We start from the raw sequence: 7,124 nt of genomic DNA on the forward strand, positions 1-7,124 counted from the left end.
TGATCTTCATTTCCAATGTTCTGTTATTTGTTTGTCATTGACTTATACTTTGATTGGTATCGTGAGATCAAATTTGTCACTTTATGTATGTCTATCCTTAGTTCCCAGTGGGTGGTTGGCGGGTGCTCTGGTGTGGTTTGCTTCTTTTTTCCTATCTAACATCTATCGTCCTTATCTCCCCTTCTTCTTTTTTATGTTTGTTACTCTCTTGTAACACCTCTAATCTTCTGGCCCTTATATGACCTTATGCAGTTGCGAGCGCCGTAAAACCTATACTAAAACTAAACGAAACTAAACTAAACTTAGTTCCGACAGCTCTTAGCCAAGGTAGGAAATATAGGAACTGACGCTGTTTTGTTTTAGTGGGTCGGATTATAGGCTCACATAGTTTATAAATGAAAAAAAAACAACAACAATGTTTCAGGACTTCTGGGGTTCGTAAGGCCGCATTTACACAAGCTGTGCTGTAGCGAACTGTACCGTGATGTTTGTCTTATGACAGTTTATACCGGTGTATACCATCATAGGGACTCACGAATTAACGTTTTGTACTTTGTAAAAAACGTGTGTCCTGACGTGGCAAACACGGTTTAGTTCAGTTTGAGTGGAAATGATCACTGTTCATACCTGCATCCGTCTCCGCTGTGTACTTTCAGTTTAACCATCGATCCTGTTGTATTTTGGCTGTGGAAAAATGGTGTGAGATGGGACCACAAATTGACACAGATGATCATGAATTCGTCTTACATTCCAGCTCGTCCGTGTTTGTCAGACGATGACCAATACATCTGCAGATGGAGACTATTTCTCCAGCAAAATTGAAGAATTTGAAGAATTATAGTTAAAAAGACTTTTTATTCTTGCCGCTTTGACACGATGTGAGATGTCATTAGACATTGACCTAAAAATCACATGCCCACAGTCCACATCCCGGGAAGAGGCAAATTGCCGTATGTGCAAATGCTGCCTCTATTTGATTGTTACCATTAATTTCTGCTAAGGCGCCTCGGCACAGTTTACTACAGCCCTAGTAACTCGAGTTCGTAAAATCCTTGAAGGTACATGAGGCAATCTCAGGGGAGGGGGGGTTCGTAAGACACTTCTGAAAGTCAAATCCCTAGTACTATCAGTTGAAATAAAATCTGATCTGAGTTTCACTGGGGTTCATGGAGGCTATTGGCATCCAGAGGGGTTCATTTAGGGATACAGTAAGGGATACACTGCTCTAAATGCACTGAACACTGGAAAGTTAAGAGACATGATAATATCTTTTAGGTGTAAATGTGTCATTTGAAAGGAATTTGCTTTTAAAAGCGTTTAACTTCCTTCATTATATTTCAGCTTCTAAGTGAAGGAGGATTTAATTTAAAGCCAGCATTTGATCCTCAAAATTACTTTCCATGACGTAAGGGTGAGGAAGAGGTAATGAAAACCAGAGAACGAGGTCGTGCATTTTCATTTTAACGCTACCACATATTATCTGCTGTACAGTAAGAACGTGAAGGAGGGCTGTATGTGGTATAGAAGGTTCGAGGTTGTCAGAAGTGAGTTCTGTCACCCACTGTCCGGTATGCCAGGAAAACATGGTTGACACCGAAGAAGTGACAGTATGTCCCTGCAAATTAAAAGAGACGGTGTGGTTGCTACTATTGTTTTCTGTAGTTTGGATGGTGTCAAACTTGGATTCTCTTTGTAATATCCATCTGTCAATTCTGTTTGTTGTCTTACTATTCTTTTCACCCCCATTGGACACAAAAATACAACTCAAAAATCTTTTATTTTGTAAGTCACTCTGAGCTAGATACATTTCAGGTGGTCTATATTTTGGTCACTTTGATTAACGGATTAAGAAGAGTTTGAGAATTATTATAGCTACACAGTGCTTTAGTTCTACTTGCATGAAATCTCCTCTTCCAGAAGCCAGAGGATCAAGGTGAGAGAAAAAATAGAGACGAAATCTTAAGTTAGCAATCTTAAGTTAGCCTATACTTGGGCAAGATATTACTCAGTGGGTTTTTATTTTTCAGGATTATTTAAGTAAAAGTTTCATAGCACTTGCAACTTGACAATTTCATTACGTGCAGTCTCATAGGTGTTGACACTGATACACAACATACACCAACTTACAATTCAAGCAGCAATCATGAAAGTAGAATAATATTATACAATGTGTCATTGTCAAGCAATCTCAATCCCAGTCTGTCTGCTTGTTTGTTTATCCAGCTATCTACCTTGTCCAGTTGTTGTTGTTGTTTGTTTTTCAAAAAGCTGTTCAACTGATCCAAGCCCAGAATTGACATTTTTCAGGAGTGGGGGAAAAAACTGTTGAGTTTTTTCTTTAAATTGTACCCACTTCACATGTCTTTTCATTGACTTCTTTCAACAATTAAAATTTGAATTTTGACAAAGTATTTTTCGAGTGCATGCTGCCAATACTTCAGAGTAGAAACTGCATTAAAAAAAATTAAAACGATTATAAAATAGATCTTGGTGTATGGTTTATTACACACACACACACACACACACACACACACACACACACACACACACACACGTATATATATATATATATATATATATATATATATATATATATATATATATATATGTATATATATATATATATGTATATATATATATGTATATATATATATATATATACATATATAATGTTATATATAATTATATATATTTAAGTACACATGAACATACATAATATATATCTTATTTATTACTCTCTCTCTCTCTCTCTCTCTCTCTCTCTCTCTCTCTCTCTCTCTCTCTCTCTCTCTCTCTCTCTCTCTCTCTCTCTGTCTCTCTCTTTTCTCTCTATCTTAATCATTGTATTGCAATGTTCACAAAGTTAACCTTTTATTGAGTCTGAACACGGCAGCAAATTGAGAAGAATGTTTTAAATTCCACCCGACTGCTCTGAGGTCAACATTTATCAGAATCTGAACTGAGTAAGGACGAAGAAGTAGGTCACGTAGGCGCCAGCAATCTGGGGAAAAATAAAAGCGAAAAAGGAGGTAAAAATGCCTTTGCTTATGAAATTAAGGCAGCGTTTTGAAACCACCAGGAGCTCGTCAAAATAATCAAATTAAAGAAACCAGCATTTTTCTGCTTCTTTAGAAATTTTTATCAAATTTTTGGTTTTTGGGTCAACACATTTTAAGTTCTTTTTAAAACACATTTTCGTGCGGATTTTTACAGAAAGCGTTGCTTACACTAGGCACTAAAAATCTAATTTTCCAATTTCCAAGGACTCTCAAGCCTTGAAAGTCACCTAACTTTGCGGGATTTCACCTCTGAAATCATGCGACCCCACCTCCTTCAATCGCAATTACCTCAGCTTCTATTCAAGATAAATGTTGGGTTTTTTTGCTTAGAAAGTAAAAAAAAAATGACAAAGTTTTCAGATGATACCAATAACTCCATATTATGCCCAAAAACTGACGAGTGCCTGATTCCAACGCGTCGTGACACATAGATTACGAGTGTTGTGGAAACTGACTGCAGTTACTGCTGTTTATATATTGCATAATATTAATTGTCCGTTGTTGTCTCGGCTGCGACTCCACCCTTTGTTCTTTGGTGGTTTCTTTGTTTCTTTTATTGATGCCGTGTCCGTTACTATTAGATGACGATGAAGATAACAGAAAAATCCAATAAGAAAAGTATCAAAGACTCTCCAGAGGCCTTAAGTTTAAAGATGTATCACGGGTGCTTAAAACATGGAACGCCCGCGCAGGACAATAAATTACCCTTTCCTGTTCTCGTCAATATATAAGCAATGCCTTCAAGTGATCTTTTTAGAATTCATTTCCACTTGTTTTTATTTTTCGCTCAGTGAAACTGAACATAAACTCTGGATATTTACAGCATATGTTCTGGCACGTCATCCATGACATATGAATACACGACTGCAGCTGACAGTGATCTAGAAGTATTTTTCACCACATCAAAGCTTCATTGTGTATCTTTTACCACAGCAAAGGTTACGTCTTGTTAGAAGATGTCACCTGGTCGAGATATTATCTCTGACATTAGATTTTGTTGTTGATAGGTGTCGGCTGGGTAGGGGAGAAGAGTGCTAAACTTCATTGTGTATCTATCGCAGACGGGTAGGTTACTCCTTGGCAGCGCACTGCTATGTGTTATGTAGACTGACTGTTTTTCTTTGTTTGTCCGGGAGTTACGCTTCTGGGTACCGCTCCCTCGGGTACCACAAACTTTATGACCACTACTTAAGGCAATAAACTAAGATAGAAGAGCTCATAGGGTGTAGGCCAAGGCTTTGAGCGTGAGTAAGTTGTAGCAAAGATTCTCTACCCCCAAGACGTTTCAATGGCCCTATCTTGCGTCTGGGCGAGACTTGAGCGCGACCTTGTATTGGTGCGTGACGGCCCGTAATACGAGTGTAGACAAAATGTTCCAGGGCTCTCGAGTTAAAAGCGTGCAATTTTGTCTGCAGGCAGTGTGTGTGTGTGTGTGTGTGTGTGTGTGTGTGTGTGTGTGTGTGTGTGTGAGAGAAAGAGAGAGAGGGAGGGGGGGTAAAGAGAGAGGGAGAGAGAAGGGGTGGGGGAGGGAGTTAGAGACAGACAGACAGACAGACAGAGAGGGAGAAAAAGAGAGAGGGGAGAGGGAGGAGGGGAGGGAGGGAGAGAGAAAGAGAGAGAGAGAGAGGGAGAGAGAGAGAGAGAGAGAAAGAGAGAGAAAGAGAGAGAGAGAGAGAGAGAGAGAGAGAGAGAGAGAGAGAGGGGGGGAGGGGAGGTGTTTGTTATAATAATAAAACTACAATGTAATTGATTCCTGTCATTTTCCCTCTGCGTCGGTTCTCAGGCTGACCTAGTGCAATACAGTCATTATTGTACACATATGACCACTCCCATCTTCCGAATATCACCTTCTGTTTCCCATCTCTCACCTATTGTTTCCCCATGTACCGTATCCAATTGTCCATATCACATATCCCGACTATAATTCTGTAAGGGCGCTTCCATTTCCTTAACCTCATGGGATGGAACGCTCGAAACCGGCCAAAATACTTAATATAAGTCACTGTCGTCAATGTTCAAAACAGCTGATGTTCTATTCAATATTCAAGCACATGGTTTCAACAGCTTGATATAAAAATACTGTTTTTTTCGGAATCGAGATTTGATCTCCATGAGATTTCTTTGATTTTGATGTATCTCTTCGGTAACGTCAAGTTTATTTTTACTTTCCCTAACTGTACAATTCGTCCAGCACGACTACAGGGATCTATTATTATTATTATGTCAATTTGGTCAGATCACTGCAGTCAGAGTCTAACTTTCATGTTAGAAATGTAACAATCTGAGGAGACTTTATATATTGAAAAGCTTTCGAGAGAGGGGTTTAATTAAATGGGACGCTCTTTACACAGCACCAGTCGTCGTATTTCAAGCACTCAGATGGTGGGGAAACAACTCATTAATTTAAATGTTGTTAAATATCACCAAAAAGAGACAGGGACATTTTGAATCTGCCAGAAATTGTTATGGAAGATAGCATCATTAAGTCATAAAGAAATTGCAAGACTTTTTGTCGCCACTATACATTCACTTCTTAAGTTGGACAAAGAAATTTACTCTCATAGCACAAAGTATGTTTTTGTCTAGAAATTCTGTAATTAATATGATGTCAACCAGTGACAACGTGCTAGACTAACTACGACACTATAACCATCGTTGCAACTGGACAGCCAACTACCTGAGTTCGATCGGTAAACATCTTGGCGCTTTAAATCATTAAATAATTTTCCTAGTTTTTGTTTGTTGATTTTCAGAAACAACAAAATCAGACAAATGGTAGGAACAACACCTGGCCTACCCCCCACTACATCCGAAGGCAAACAACCCGGTGGTTTGGACATCTCACACGTAAGGCACCTAACCAGCTTGCCATAAAGCCTACTACAGGAAAGTATCAGGGTACAAAGCAAGCGGAAGACCAAGAAAAACCTGGATCCAGGGTGTGAAGGATACCCTGAAAACAATCAATATCCCACCCATCCAGGCTATCAAACTTGCAAGAGACAGGAAGCTCTTTCTCCCCTCGACGCCCTACAGGTACAAGAGGACGGATAAAGTAAAGTAAAGTAAGATTTTCAGTTTTATTTTCTTCCTTCTCATTCAGCCCCACCCGTTTTCCTTTTTTCCCTTTCGTTCTTTTGTGTGTGTGTTAAATTGTGTTATCTTTAGACAATCTCACCAATTCTCGTTCCATAAATTTAACCCGTAGGTCTACCATTCTGTACCTGCTCTTTCCACCCCAAACAAAGTTGTACACACACACACACACACACACACACACACACGCACAAACATCGCGTCGCCTAGTGACGTAGCCCATCACGCGCTCAGTGGCAAAGCGCGGACAAAAGAGGAAGCGCAATATCTTGGTAGTAGAGAATCTTTGGTTGTAGCGCTGACGCGGGGTAGAAAGGAAGAAGAACCTTTCGTGTGTGCCTTCTAAGAGTGAATAAACCAACAGTTCTTGAACTCTGTGTTTGTTTTAATTTAAATATACCTTAAAGAACCCAAACAAGGACACAACACTATGGTCACTGCTCTTTGCTGTCTGTAGAAATTTAGCGGCGAAGCGCGCACAACATGGACCACACCATTACGCCCAAATGAAAGGCAAAGCACTGGTCTCGTTACATATTATATATCTAGTTGAGTGCGTGAAGCATTTCGTATGGTACGTTCCATAGTGAACTGGAAATACGTCCCAGCACACAATCTAAGATTTGATTATAAAAATCTATTATACGTTTACCACTCTTCACCGATAGCCTAGTGGTTAGGCAACATGGCGGACGGGTGTTCGAGCCTCAGATCTGTCTTACGTTGTGTCCTTGGGACCAGCCTTTCGCAGATGGACGTTAAACGTCTTGAATGACTTAATAGAGTTGAAAGACATTTGATTTGTTCACCTCTCCATCAACTTACCGTAAGCAGTGCCTCTTTTGTGATGACAAACAGACCGAAAACAGATACGCCGATTGTCGTGCCTGTAAGCTTGGTTGTGAATATCTGAAGCTGGAATTGGAAAACATTTTATATTATCTTTCTTTTTTTTTAGGGGAGGGGGGG

The 7,124-nt window shown here is 39.6% G+C and overlaps 1 long non-coding RNA gene across 2 annotated transcripts; it reads right to left on the reverse strand.

The window, feature by feature from the left end:
• Positions 1-1,448: 1,448 nt before the first annotated feature.
• LOC118477411 lies at positions 1,449-7,093 on the reverse strand. 2 transcript variants are annotated; one of them, XR_004858358.1, is made up of 3 exons: positions 6,981-7,093; positions 2,869-3,001; positions 1,449-1,615 (listed from the first exon to the last, which is right to left on the reverse strand). It is a non-coding gene; the product is annotated as an uncharacterized LOC118477411 (long non-coding RNA). The 2 variants fall into 2 exon arrangements; XR_004858357.1 differs by lacking the exon at positions 1,449-1,615 and having other exon boundaries at positions 2,855-3,001.
• Positions 7,094-7,124: the final 31 nt, after the last annotated feature.

The sequence above is a fragment of the Aplysia californica genome, unplaced genomic scaffold (genome assembly GCF_000002075.1).
Source record: "Aplysia californica isolate F4 #8 unplaced genomic scaffold, AplCal3.0 scaffold00086, whole genome shotgun sequence".
Taxonomy (NCBI): Eukaryota; Metazoa; Mollusca; class Gastropoda; order Aplysiida; family Aplysiidae; genus Aplysia; species Aplysia californica.